General features: G+C 35.5%; 1 pseudogene; it reads right to left on the bottom strand.

Moving 5' to 3' along the window:
* Positions 1-788: 788 nt before the first annotated feature.
* LOC148552732 (uncharacterized) lies at positions 789-2154 on the bottom strand (annotated as a pseudogene).
* Between the last annotated feature and the right edge of the window lie 13592 nt (positions 2155-15746).

Raw genomic sequence — 15746 nt, 5'->3', positions numbered from 1 at the left:
CTTTTCTTGCACTTATGTTCAATATGTATCTCTCTATTGAGGAATGTAATATCATTTAATACCAGAGATGTTTTATGTGGCTGGCTCCCATATTGATCATCATTGTATAATGAGAGATTAATGAGAAATTAAATATGTTTCTACATTATTGTATTAATCATTAACTAGTTATGATCTCTATTTTCTTCAAGTGTAATAATAGACCTTAGCTTGGTGTTGTCATCTAGCAATGTGCAAAGAGAAAGTAGCAATAAATAATAAATAGCAATGTGAGAAGAGGCAAGGCAGTACCTATTTTGTTTTGTTTGCTTAAAGAAGAGGCAAGGCAGAAAATTTAATTACCTTCTCCAAAAGATAAGCTATCCTGTTGCTGTAAAAATTCAAAATATTCTGCTAAGGCCCTTATATTGTTCAGATAGATTCAAGAAAGCCAAAAAAGAAACTACAAAAAAGAAAGCCAAAAAAGAAACTACAAATTATAGTTAATATATAGCATCCAAAATGAGATAAATAAACATGGTAGTTGGTCAAGCATTAGATCAGTTCTTAAGTCCTTCTGTTGAGATTGAAAAATCAAATATAAGCATCTTTTAGACATACCAGAAACCATATTTCATATCAAATAGCAATTGTAAGAACTACCTATTCTATTCCCCTAAATGCCAAATTGCAACCTGAAGGTTCAATTATTAGCTAATTGAAAGAAGTGTATTGAATGAGATATCTGCATAAATGGTATTTGGGGTGATACACTACAATTGTTAGAGTAACAATGTAGCATACATATTTTAGAGGAGATAAGAAAAGACATGCGTGTATGTGGATTCATTATCTAAGAAACATACTTTTTCAAACTCAAACTTAACGAAGTGGCCAGCATTACCCAATCCTCCATAACACTTTCTGTAGTTGAAAAAAGTGCTCTCATCTCTTCAGCTTTCTTCTCATCCAACAGTAATCCATTATGTGGGAAGAAACTCCAGACTAGTAGAATATTGTGTGTCATCACCTCCTACTTTAGTACAATCTTCTTTGATTTCTTTCTCTTCCAAAGAACGTGCTTCATTTTTCATTTTGAAATTATTGCAGTCAGAAGAATCAAACCACCTAAAATTGAATCAGCCTGTCTAATTAAATTTTCTGTTGATTTCTTGACCTCTGGAAGTGAAGATCGAATTACAGCGATGGCAGGCTGATCACTTGTTTTATCATTATCCCTTGTATTATCCTTATTACTCGTTTGATCTTTATCATCCGTGCCTCCTGGTAATGCAAGTGCACACTGAATATATATATATATATATATATATATATATATATATATATATATATATATATATATATATATTCTGCAATATTTTATGACTGTGAGCCAATTTTATTTAGAAACTCCAACCCATCCCACTTTAACTTCTCTAGAACAGAGAGGCCTAGCTTTTGAACAATGTTAGCATTAATAACATTAGCAAAAATTTTTTTGATGAATAAGAATCCTAACTAGTAAATTAAGATATGATTAATTCACACATGCTCCATCTCTAATTAACAAAAATTAATACACTTGTAAATTTGTAGTACATACACTAGTAAATCACATAAGTTAACTAAGCCAACATGAACAAACACAGATACTACACATTCTCTCTCCCTCTTATTAAATTTATAAAAGGAAGGCAAGGGAAGAATGAAGATACCTTCAAGCATTCCCTTTGCCCATGTATTGATGAAAGGATGGTTTTCCCAAGTGCAGTAGAATTCTGCAGCTCAAGCCTTGAGTTTTGAACCGATTGTATAGCTTGTGCCTCTTCGTGTAAGATCCTCAAAACATGGCTGAAATCCCATTCTGCCACATCAAATTAACAAAAATCAAATCAATCATGCATGCATCAAAATCAAGCAAGAACATAAAAATAGTAATAGATAGAATCACCAAAACCAAAGCATGATAAAACTTCAAGTACATACTGCTCGTCCCAAACCTTTTCTAGACGCATAAGGATTGGATCTGAGAGATGTCGTTGGAGAGGGAGAGGGAGAGATCAGAGGAGGCGGAGTAGTCGAGGCGCTCGATGCATTCACACAGTCGCACGTATTCAGGAGGAGCTTCTTCGCACTTTGATAAACATCTGATAGCGTTGCTCCGCCGCCTTCCATGGTGGCATTCAGTGCTGGTGCTGATTGTGGTGGTTTTTTTGGAGCTCCGAGGAGAAGAAGCTAAACGTCAGAGAGAGGGAATCTGTGAATTGAAGAAACATAGAAATCGAAGCTCTAACAAATGCTGACAAGTCTTCAGATCAAAGTCAAATCGTAGAAGCTCAATAAAGGCAGCGACAACGGCGTTGCTGGCAACAACGAGGAGTTGAGCTGCAACAAGGGGATGAGTGACAGTGAAGAGTTGAATGACAAATCAGTGGGATGAACAATGGTAAAAAATAAGGGTTCGTTATTGACATCCTCCACACTTTCTCATATGCAACAATACTAATCACACTCTCATATGCAACATCACTCAAACTAAAATAGAAAACAAAAATTCTATGGCGGTTCCAAATGCCACAGTCAATAAAAGCCGCCACAAAAACCATGAGAATTATGGCATAAGTTAGCACCGCCAAAGTTAACAAACATAATGGCAGGTTTTTTAACCCGCCATAAAATTAGTGCCATTTTTACCAACATTTTTTATAGTTTTCTTGGGCGTTAAACTCTAGATATCGACGTTCAACGCCAGTTTTGGCAATCATTCTGGAAAAGAAGTATAAAATATTATATATTGATGGAAATCTCTGGAAGTTAGCTTTCAAATTCCGTCAAGATCGCATCAATTAGATCTCTATAGCTCAAGATACGCTTGTTGGAATACACAGAGGTCAGGATCTGATAGCATCTGCTATCCTTTCTTCGTCTCTAAACAAGATTTTGCCAAATTTGCCCAAAAATTACCTAAAATCATTGAAATAACACAAAAACTCAAAGTAGCATTCAAAGATGAATTTTGCACTAAAAACATAATAAAACTTAATGAAATCTAACTAAAAACAACTAGAAAATAAGGTGAAAAAGGGTATAAGATATTCACTTATCACAACACCAAACTTAAACTGTTGCTTGTCCTCAAGCAACCAAAAACAAGATAGGACTAAATGGAAGAGAAAAATACATCAGGTTTTAGAGTTGTCAATGAAGCTCAGTTCTAACAACTGAATGGGGCTATTAGCTCTTTATTTCTGAACAGCTTTGGCATCTCACTTTCCTTTGAAGCTCCAAAATATTGGCATCCTTTGGAACTAGAATTCGGATGATATTATTGATTCTCCTCTTTTAGTTTTTCTTGATTCTTGAACACAGCTTTTTCTTTTTAGTGATTTGCACCTTTTGAGCCTAGCCGTGACTTAAGCGTTTTGTTTTCAAGTATTACCACCTGATACATAAACGTCACAAGTATTTGCTTAAATTCCCAAATAGTGGTGCTCAGAGTTCTTAAGCGTACTCTTTGTAGCATTGGATCACGACTTTAAATGCTCAGTCTCAGGATTTTCTTGACCCTCCTAACCATTGATGCTCAAAGCGTTGGACCCTTGTTCTTTTTATTTTTCTTTTTATTTTTTTCTTTTTATTTTTCTTTTTATTTTTTCAATTTCTTTTGCTTCAAGAATCAATCTGTTTGATTTTTCAAAGAATCAATAATACTTCTCTAAATTCACAGTTCTTCAAGAGCTAATATACTCAACTTCAATATCAAATATGCACAGTTAATTTATACATTAAGAAAATAAAGGTAAGGCCACCACATCAAAGTAATCAGAATAACTCATAATATATAACTCAAAATCTCATGCATTTTACTACTTCTTTCTCAAAAATTTTCTTTTTATCCTTGGTGGGGAATTCATGAGACATCTTTAACCATAAAAGTTTTGAAAATAAACAACTAAAGCGAAATCCTAAGAGTGATCATGCAAAAGCTAGAATAGAAAACAGAAAATAGAATGAAATACTGAAAAACAGAAAGAAAAAAGGGGGATGAAACTCAACCACCTCAGTGCTAATGGTTGCTTAGGCTATACTTTTCTGTGAAGATGATTACCTCCGTTTGGTGCCATTGATGATAATATATACCTAGAGCTCGCTCTGCAACACCAAACTTAAAAATTTTGCTTGTCCCCAAGCAAAGAAAATTTGGTCCCCTGTTGGCGTTTAGATGCCAGGACTGCTTCCCTTATGGGCGTTGAATGCCCATGCTCTTCTCTCCCTTCTGCTGTTGAACACTAGTATGGGGCACCCTCCAGGGTATTCTGTTTCTCTCCTATGCATTCTTGTTTCTGTTCTAATGGCTACAGATGATCACAAACATTAGAAAAACTAAGAAAACTATGAAAAATAATAGAAAATAAAATAATATGAAATCAAATAAAATAACAGAAGGAAAATAGAAAAGAAGAAAATACTATAGGACACTTATCGTTAGGTAGCCTCCCAACAAGCACTTCTTTGAAGTCATTAGCTTGACACTTGATTACTGAATTTTCTTCTTCTTCTTCCAGTTCGTTAAAAGAAATTACTCCAAGGGGAAAGAGGAGGAGATTAGTGCCCTCAGATTTGAATTCCTCCTAACAAGTTTTCTTTTTTTGTTTTTAGCTTGATTCTCCTTGCTTGTTAGGGTAGCGGTTGTATTGTTTCTTGCTGACCTTCTCTTTTTCATGGATATCATCTTTTGTTCCTTGGTCACAATCTCCTTTCCAGTACATTCCTTGATTATCTCTACCACTTTGAATTCAGGACTTGGGTATTGTGTGATGGGTGGAATGTACCCTTCACTAAGAACCGCTTGAATTGGTGGTTCAAAGAGCTCACCCTCTATGGCTTTCTCTGCTTCTTTGAAGTGTAATCTCCCATAAATATTTTCCTCCCCTACAACCTCCTTTAGTCGTGCATCTTCTGCTTCTTCCATGTGTGAGGGTGGAAAATTCTCTAATTCACTAAGGTATGGACTCCTTTGAATGATTTCCTCACATTCTTTTACTGGAATTTATATTGCTTCTCTTGTGAGGGAGTTTTCTTGTTCCTCTGCCCAACGCTTGGTAATCACCTCCACATGCCCCTCTACATTCTTGACACTCATTCTCATATCTTGTATGAAATCTTGAGCAGCCTCCCCTAATTTTTTCACTGTAAGCTCTAAAGTTGATAGTTTTGAATAAGGAGACGATGATTCTTGATATGAATAATGAGATGGTGGCTCTTGATATGAGTAAAAGGAGCATTGTTCTTGGTATGGATAGAGAGGTGGTGGTTTTCGGTATGAATATGCAGGGAATGAAGATGAAAATTTTTACAAAATTTCATCTGTTATTTGCTCCAGTTCTTGACAGGCAAGATCAAAAGATGATGGTTCTTGATATGAGTAAGGAGATGATGGTTCTTGATAGACGGAATATGGAACATTGACATCTCCTTGCTCTTGACCTTGCCAACCAAAATTCTGATAATTCCTCCATCCATAGTAATTTGAATCATTCCTTGGGTGTGAGTAGTAACCCATGTGATCCTTCTCCATGATTGTTCCTCAACACAAAACACCAAATAAAATTAAAGGCACCAGGTGGCAAACATAAAAGCAAGAAATAAAGAACATAATTTTTTTTAGAAAAAATTCAAAAGTAAAAAAAAAAATAGAAAAGAAATAATTAGAAAATTTTAAAAATTTTAAAAATATTAGAAAGAAAGAAGTTTAAAAATTTTCAAAATTCAAAAAGAAAGAAAGAAAGAAAAACTAAAAAAAACTCTAAATTTTAAAATTAAAACAAGATAAAGCAAATAATTAATTTAAAAAGATTTGAAGATAAAGATAGAAGATTTAGTATTAAATTTTTTTTCAAAAATTAAAAAGAATAAGTCAATTAAAGATTTTGAATTTCAAAATTAATGAAAGAAAAAGTCAAGAGAAAGAAACAAGATAAGATAAGATTTGAAAACATTTAAAGATTTTGAAATTAAAATTGAAATAAAGAGAAACTAAAGAAACACCAAACTAAATAATATAACTTCAAACAATTAATTAAAAAAATTTTAAAATAAAGATAGAAAAGTTGTTGAAGATTTTCGAAAATTTTAAAGAGAAAAGATTAAATAAAGATTTTGAAATTCAAAATTAAAAGAAAGAAAGATTGAAGACAAAGTAAACTTTTAAAATTTAAAGTCAATGATGCTAGGGCATTTTGGCCAGTTTCACTGACCTTTTCTTTACTGTTTTTAAGGTAGTTTCATGCATTTTCTTAGAAAATAAGCTAGTTTTGGGTAGATATTCACTTACATCTTGATTCAAGCATACATTGTGCACTTTACATGACTTTATGAGAATTTTGCATAAATTATATGACAATTTGCATGATGCATGACTCATGACTTGGACTAGAACTTTGATGCACTTTGTTGCATGATTTTAGGACAAAGGAAGCAAAGAAGAACCACGTTAGCAGTCACGTTAGTCCCACTAACGTGACCTCTAACGTGGAATATGTGCTAACTTGCAAAGTTAATTAGAAAAGTAATCGCCAATAACGCCCTTGAAGCCATCATAGCCCATGTTAAGAGTCACGTTAACTAAGTTAGTGCACTTCTTTTTCAACCACATAATAATCTTTCCATCCCATCACCACCCTCCATGGAAGAGCACCCACATCCATCAATCCAAGAGCAAGATGATCCCAATTATGCTGTTGATATGGAACAAGAAGGAAGGAATCATCTTCGCAAATCCATACTTCATAAGAAGCTAGAGGAGGCCCTACAGATGAAGGTAGTAGAAACCCTTGAAGTCGAAGGAGTGATTGAAGAATTAGTGAAGGAAGACATCAAGGAGGAGTCTGATCTTATCTTAGAGCAAGAGGAGGCCCAAAAGGTGAAGGTGGAAGAGACCCTTGCAGATGAAGGAATAGTTGAAAGGAGCTGTCATGAAAGAGAAATCATCAAGGATGAGTACGATTTTATACTAAAACAACTGGGCAAAGCAGCAATTATTGAAGAAAAAGAAGAGGTTGAAGACTTGGGAGATGCAGAACCTCCATGAGAAAGTCCAGTTAAAGAACCTCCTTCCAAGACATTTGAATTTGATGCCAAAGAGGGTGTACAACCTCCAAAGCATATCATGGCTAAAGACTTTGAAGAGGTTGATCAAGAGATGGAGATTAAAGAAAAATAAGCACAATCTTCCATGCCCTTGGAAAGCAATGAAGAGGAGATTGAATTGGAAGAAAGCTACCAAGAGGAAGAGGTTGAAATTGAAGAAGCTTACAATGAGGTGGAAGTTGTCCAAGAAGAGCAAAAGGGAGTGGATCTTAAAATCACCTTGACAAAGTTGCTAGAGACCTCTCCCCAAAGGCCATTACCACCCAATACAACATTCAAGTGGGTAAAATTCATATCCCTTAGCTTTCTCATTCCACTTGGATATGGCTTACTTGAGACAATTGGTCAACTTAGAGCTCTTTGTGGCTATAAGAGCAAGAGGAAGATGGTTAGTGGTTGCATGAGTTGTCATTCAAGGTTCAATATGGTTGCATGCTCCAAATTGAAGTACAAAGGTTGGTACAATTTTCAATTGAATGGGTCTAGGAAGCTGTTTGGATGTCTCAATGAGAATTTCAATTGCGTGCCACCCGGATGGAATCATGATGATGAACAAGAAGACGGGTGCAAAAGCAAGGTTTGGGACCCCGGAATTCATTCCAGCAATCAACACTCATGGGGCCTTGTCACTTGCTTTAACTTGCTTGAAGGCTTTATGCAACTAGTTTGGGATCCCGGAGGCCATTGGAATCAAAAACATTGGTGGAGATTCCTGGATGAGTTCAAGCACAAGCCACCATAACAAAGAACTCCCCAAATGTCCAACGTAAGGACTTTAACTAAAAGTGCTAGGTGGGAGACAACCCACCATGGATGATCGTTCCTTTTCTTCAATTTTGATTTTATTTCGTTTTATTTGTTTTTGAGTTTTATTTTATTCTATTTTCATTGAACCTGGAATTATTCATAGCATCCACAGTATCATTGCATTTTCCATCCTGCATAAAAACAAAACACGCACGTGACACATCCGCGTCACTGGTGCGTTGGGAAGAAAATAAAATTGAACAGAAAGTCACGCGAAAGCGTGGCTGGAGGCGTGCCTTAGGTACAAATATGACCATGCGACCGCGTTGCTGACGCGTTCGCATCATTTGTGAAATAGCCTCCCCACGCGTCTGCGTCACCCACGCGAACGCGTGGCCTTGTGAAATCGACGTAAATGGGTGTACGGCAGAGAGTTATGATGGAGCTGGGCTGGAACCATGCTAGAAGCACAAGCCCTACTATGCGAACGTGTGCCCCACGCGTTTGCGTCATTTTACAAAATCAGGCATTCACGCGATCGTGTCACCCCAAATTTTGGCAATAAGCAAACTAAACAGAGAGTTGTGCGAACGCGAAGCTACTCTCGCGCCACTAGCACAACTTAAGTTACGCGAACGCGTGCCCCATGTGTCCGCGTCACTTGAAATTACTGCCAATCACGCGAACACGTGATCCACGCGTCTGCATCGCATGCGACGCACAATTTATCAAGAGCAGCGCCAACTATGTTTTATTTTCTTCTCCAATCCTAATTTTTACTTCTCCCTTCTTATTTCTTTCTTCTTTATTCTTTCTTATTTTCTTTTTCTTCATCTCTTTAACTTCTCATCTTTCTTCACTTTCATTCTATTTTTACTTAATTTATTTGCATACTTTCATTCATTGCATTTTAATTTTGTGCATATTTTTATTTTCTTTTCTAAATTTATTATTTTTCCATTGGTGTTAAATTTTTTTATTCAACTGTTACATCTTTTCTGATATTACTTTGGTTCTTCATGACTTGTTTTATTCTGATTGGGTAATATTAATTAAATCAATGATAATCTTTTATGATACTTGCACTCCTCTTGCATTGATATGAACTTACACTGTCTTTCATTACCCACACTCTTCCCCATTGTTACAACTTTTGCACCACTGGTATGCCATGTGCTTCTATTATTTTCTCACTTGCATGTTGTAGCTACCATGTAATTGAGACCCTCATTATTTGGCATTAAACCACCAAGACTTTATTTATTTTCTTATCTTTATTTCTGGGTTACTTTTTCTTCTTTTTCCTCTTCTTTTAGGCTGGCCACCAAAGAAGAGAAAGGGAAAGCTTCTAAATGGGGAGACAAACAAGTCCATCAGCACAATCTTTAGAGAAAAGCATTAGTTGAAGCAACTCTTTTACTTGCACATCTTAGCATGCACCGAGGATGGTGCAACCTTTAAGTGTAGGGAGGTCGATACCGATCTCCATGGGTTAGTTATTTTCTTCTCAACACCAATGTCTTATTTTCTTATTAGTTCATTGTTGCATCTGCATATTTGATTACATGTTTTCTTGATTTTACGCATTTAGTTACTACTTGGTTGAAGTAATATTTTCTTTTTCAAGAAATTTATATAGTATTTCACTAATTTAAATTGAAAAATTTTTTCTGTTAAAATTTGTTTGAAGTTGTATTTGGAACATAGTTTAAAAAGCTAAGAACACACAATCTGTGAGATTTTGAGCTTATTTATATGGTTACAATATTTAACCATAAATTTTTATTCTTGTGTGTTTACCTCTCTATGAATGCAATCTTTGCTTTGTTCCATTCTATATGTCCACTATTTAGTGTATTTACATGCTTGTGTATGATTGAGGCCATTATTTGTTATTAGCTCACTTATCCCAAATAAGCCTACCTTTTACATCACCCTTGTTAGCCACCTTGAGCCTTTTTATCCCCATTTAATCTATTCTATAACCACATCATTAGCCTTAAGCAAAAAAATAATTAAATATCCCAATTGAATCTTTGGTTAGCTTAAGATAGGGATTGTGTAACAATTAAGTGTGGGGAAACTGTGGGAACATGGGTTAATAAGAGAATGTGTTATGTTTTTACTTTGATAAAATATTGAGAATTTGGGTGCCTACTCATGTGAGACTATAAAAATAAAAAATCCATGTGCATTGATGATTTATGTTTATTTTTCTATTTAAAAATATATAAAAAAAGAAAAAAAGAAAAAAAATCAAAAAAAATAAAATATTCAATAAATAAGTAAATAAATAAGGGGACAAAATTACCCCAATGTTAAGTTAATGAAAAATCAATGCATATGTGATAAAATTAAAGAAAAGTTGATACATGAGTATTGTAACGACCCAATTTCTGGTACGTCATGATCATACTAGAAACTGAGCACTACCAACTTGTCTACCTAATTATTATCTATTATTTATTATATGAGCCTGATTCGTTGTTAAAAGCGTAGTTATTTTACGAGGTACTTTTTTTAAAAAAATGTTTGGATTAAAAACAGAATCATTTATAATCAATCCACAAATAGTAACAGATACAAAATTTATAAACAACCATACATAAATATATCACAAGCAGTTGATATCATTCCGTGATCCAGCCTTTATTAGAGTATAGCCTTTTAGTTAGAACACCCCTAGATATAGATAAATAATATCTATATACATATATATACATACAACATCCCAGGTCCTGACCTGTTCAAGAAGTCCCTAAGCTGGCGCCCAGGCTAGCCTAGACTCTATACTCACCTAGTCCCTCTAAACTACTAAAGCGAGGAAAAGTACGTTCTATGTCTTCAAAACTCAAGTTAGGTGGAACGTCATCAAAAGGTGGAAGGTCGTCTACTACTCCTCTGCATGATCATATGTCATCAAAGAACGTCTCTCAAGTACTTCATCGAGTGGCCACATAACAGCAACATCGTACGGAGGACTTAGGCTAAAGTTTGTAGATAAGCAGGGTGCAGACATTGGCTGGTCTCACAGTATATACATATAAACAAGTAACAGAGTTCACTCTAGACTCAGAAGACTACCTAGAGCGGAATCCTCTTTGCAGAACAATCATCAGCAAACTACGGAAGGGTACTCATACTTCCATCTGAAGGGGGAAGGGAGAGAGAAGGGGTAAGAACTGGGGAGTTCTTAGTAGGGCCGGGGTTATTAGTTACGTTCATTAATTCCGTGTTGTTTACCAGATAAATAGCAGAATACCGAGAAGCTGTAGACAGAAGAAACAGATAAATAAAGAAAATAGAGAAAACAAAAAGCAAAACACAAACAAAAGAATACAAGAAAACAAAACAGAGACACAGAGAATATATTGAAAACAAAGAAGGCATACATTCAAACAACAATCATAACAGAGGAAATGTGCAATCAAATATGATGCATGGCTAGCCCTAGTGCAGGTAATGAGCTCATTTGTCGGTTACATACCCGCTCCCGACGTTACCCAGCAACCTCTGTCTGGATAAGGCTTTTCTTGTTGGAAATACCCACTGCAAGCAACCTTTGTCTTGCAGGGCGGCACTTATTAGCCAATATACGCCCAACACATTCACTGTAAGCAACCTCTGTCTTACAGGAGCAACAAGACACTCACTGTAAGCAACCTCTGTCTTACAGGAGCACACTAATCTTAATACCTCTGTAAGCAACCTCTGTCTTACAGCAAAGCATTATAGCAAGGCATCCCAGCAAAGCACTCTCAGTGGTTGTACCACCATCTATCTGACTGCCTCAGTGCAGCAGATGATCATACAAATAACTCTGGAGTTGCCTTAATGCAACAAATGAACTTTCAACAGGCCTTCTACTTGTTCTCTATTCTCTTTATCATATTACTCTTTTCTCCTTATATCTCTTTTCTCTATTCTGGTTTCTCTTTTCTCTGTATCTCTTTACTTTGCTCTGGTTACTCTACTCTGATTTCTCTGCTTAACATATGTATTTAAAGCTTATGTAAATTTTGGTATGAATAGTTAGTCTGTCCCAAGTATAGGTTCATTAAGTCTATACTAAAACAGTTTAACTTTTCATACTATACCTAACCCTAGTCGCAACTCAAGAACTAACTATGTTGCCCTAGTTCGTTCACTAGTCTCTGTCTATTTTTCTGTCATTAAAACCTTACAGACTTTTCTTTGGTTCTTATATTTTCTTCAACTTTTTATCTTTCCTTTATCTTTGACTCACTAATATGTTCTTACCACTCCCTAAGTGTTTTATGAAGGTAATTATGAGATTCTGTGCTTAAAGTTATCTTTCTAAAGCTTTTACAGAAAATTGCAATTTCTGTATTATTTTATTATTTTTATTAAAATATTATTTTTAATTAAATATTATTATTTAATATTTTATCATTAAATTTTCGAAAATTACCTTGCCTTTACCTTTTAACCTTTAAAATTAACTTTTTACCCTGGTAACTTTTAATATTTCTACTTTAGCCACCCTAACTGTCAGAAATTACCAAATAACCCCTCAAACACCAAAATAATTACAACATTGCCCTTTTTAATATCTAAAAGGTGTTCTTTAATGTTCTTCACCACACTCAAAGTGTTCTTCGTGTTCTTCATAAATTCTTCAGATTCTTTCTTTGTTTTCACCCATTTTTCAGTCTTTTCAGTAACCGATTTTTATCATAATTCATAATAAATTTCCAGCCACTAAAACCCCATCTTTTCTACATGATTTTAACACAAATTGAACCCTAATTTAAGGCCTAGTGTTCGTTTTTCCAGCAGCCCTCAAGAACAACATTCATAGCTTGAATATCATCAAATTTCATCAAAATTTCAACAAACTTTCACCAAGAATAACTCATATAAGCAATCAATTTCAAGCATAACCAAACCATATAATAATCACACATCTCAAACACAATCAATCAAGATTAAATTTTTCACACCCTACCTGGTTTTGCTGCTCCTAATTCGGTTAGACTTTCAGGTGGTCCTTAAGCACTTTTTCCTCCTAAATCACATCAAGAACAACTTTAAATCCAAAAACCCTCAACTAACCAAATCTCACTCAGCTTATTAGGAAGTAATTTCTAACCTTATACTTGCTGTAAATTCACATTTCTTGGCCCTCAAGTTAAGTTAAGCATGATTCGTAAGGAAAAAATCAAGAAAACACATGTTTTGCATGGTTTTCCTTGAAATCCGAATTGAAGAGGGAGGGAGACAGCCATCTCACCTTATTTCCAGCCTTGATAAGTCATATGATCATGTAGAGAAAGAAGAAAGGATCATTTGGGTGAAATCGGAGTTTTGATTTGAGTTTTAGTTCAGAAGAAATCAAGCTTTGAAGATTAAGTGTTCATGAAAGTTTCTCTCTTTTCTCTCTTGTTATTTTCGGCCAAAGGGAGTAAATGACCAGCCTTGGAGTGTCTTGGGGGTGTAAGGTGAGTTGTGATTGGTTGACTTGGATGTGGATTAAAATAATATTAAAATATCCCAGGTGTATAACTACTAAAACTAGATGTATCAGAACACTTGTAAAAATATCTCTAAAAATTATTTTCTGAACTACTAGCATAAATGACACTAGTAACATATTTATTATGAGAATAAAACATTTCTAATGAGGCCTTAGCATTGCTAAATTCATCAGAGAGTGCCAGTGCTAAGCTGCACCAGTAAACTATGAACCCGGTTAAACCAATTTTCTGGTTTTAACTAAAACTGACCAGGTAACCTTATAATATCATTCAAGAAGATTCTAATACTAATATAATGATAATATTATCCTATTATCTCTCTTGTCTGATGAATCGAGTCCGGTTCGTCAAACTGAGACTATTTACAAAAACAGAATCAAAACTCTTAACCGATACGGTTCAAAAACTGGGTTTTTCGTGACTACGTTATCGAGCGTGCCTCAGAAAAGGTTCTATCTTAAAGATGACATAATGACAATGAGGATTGAGATACTTGATGATATATCAGAGGTTCTCCCCTTACTGATCTTTCGGTTCGGAAAAGATCTCGCATACTCAAAAATCAGGGTTGTTACATTCTACCCTCCTAAAAGAAAATTTTGCCCTCAAAATTTCAGCCACGTGCAGAATCCATCTTCAAGCGATCTACTTTCTTCAAGCCATCCTGACAAAGAGGTAGGTCCGTTCCTTATAGCATCCAAATCTAACATAGTCATTGCCATGTATATCATAACAGCTATTTGGATAGCTGGTCTCACATCGATTCGTCGTTCGGATCTCGATTAAACCATGCCTATTCACAGTCATTGAGGTCTTATCCGCACCAAACAATCAACATTAAGGTGATCAGTCTTAATATCTCAAGTAAAGTACGAACATTCCCAAAATGAGCACTCATAGACATTCATGCCAAATGTATCTTAAAGATACCCTAACGGCATGAGACACACAAGCAGAGTATGCAATGAAGCATAGTCAGTCCACACCCCAGGCTCTACTTGGAACGAACTGCTCTGATACCAAATTGTAATGACCCAATTTCTGGTACGTCATGATCATACTAGAAACTGCGCGCTACCAACTTGTCTACCTAATTATTATCTATTATTTATTATATGAGCCTGATTCGTTGTTAAAAGCGTAGTTATTTTACGAGGTACTTTTTTTTTTAAAAAACGTTTGGATTAAAAATAGAATTATTTATAATCAATCCACAAATAGTAACAGATAAAAAATTTATAAACAACCATACATAAATATATCACAAGCAGTTGATATCATTCCGTGATCCAGCATTTATTAGAGTATAGCCTTTTAGTTAGAACACCCCTAGATATAGCTAAATAATATCTATATACATATATATACATACAACATCCCAGGTCCTGACCTGTTCAAGAAGTCCCTAAGCTGGCGCCCAGGCTAGCCTAGACTCTATACTCACCTAGTCCCTCTAAACTACTAAAGCGAGGGAAAGTACGTTCTAGGTCTTCAAAACTCAAGTCATGTGGAACGTCATCAAAAGGTGGAAGGTCGTCTACTATTCCTCTGCACGATCTTATGTCATCAAAGAGCGTCTCTCAAGTACTTCATCGAGTGGCCACATAACAGCAACATCGTACGGAGGACTTAGGCTAAAGTTTGTAGATAAGCAGGGTGCAGACATTGGCTGGCCTCACAGTATATACATATAAACAGGTAACAGAGTTCACTCTAGACTCAAAAGACTACCTACAGCGGAATCCTCTTTGCAGAACTGTCATCAGCAAACTATGGAAGGGTACTTACGCTTCCATCTGAAGGGGGAAGGGAGAGAGAAGGGGTAAGAACTGGGGAGTTCTTAGTAGGGCCGGGGTTATTAGTTACGTTCATTAATTCCGTGTTGGTTAGCAGATAAATAGTAGAATACCAAGAAGCAGTAGACAGAAGAAACAGATAAATAGAGAAAATAGAGAAAGCAAAAATCAAAACACAAACAAAAGAATACAAGAAAACAAAACAGAGACACAGAGAATAGAATGAAAACAAAGAAGGCATACATTCAAACAACAATCATAACAGAGGAAATGCGCAACCAAATATGATGCATGTCTAGTCCTAGTGCAGGTAATAAGCTCATTTGTCGGTTACATACCCGCTCCCGATTTTACCCAGCAACCTCTGTCTAGATAAGGCTTTCCTGTTGTTAATACCCACTACAAGCAACCTTTGTCTTGCAGGGCGGCACTTATTAGCCGATATACGCCCAACACACTCACTATAAGCAACCTCTGTCTTACAGGAGCAACAACACAATCACTGTAAGCAACCTCTGTCTTACAGGAGCACATTAATCTTGATACCTCTGTAAGCAACCTCTGTCATACAGCAAAG

This window comes from Arachis ipaensis, chromosome B7, assembly GCF_059453495.1.
Source record: "Arachis ipaensis isolate K30076 ecotype BB chromosome B7, ASM5945349v1, whole genome shotgun sequence".
Lineage (NCBI taxonomy): Eukaryota > Viridiplantae > Streptophyta > Magnoliopsida > Fabales > Fabaceae > Arachis > Arachis ipaensis.
This window is presented reverse-complemented; position numbering and strand designations above follow the sequence as displayed.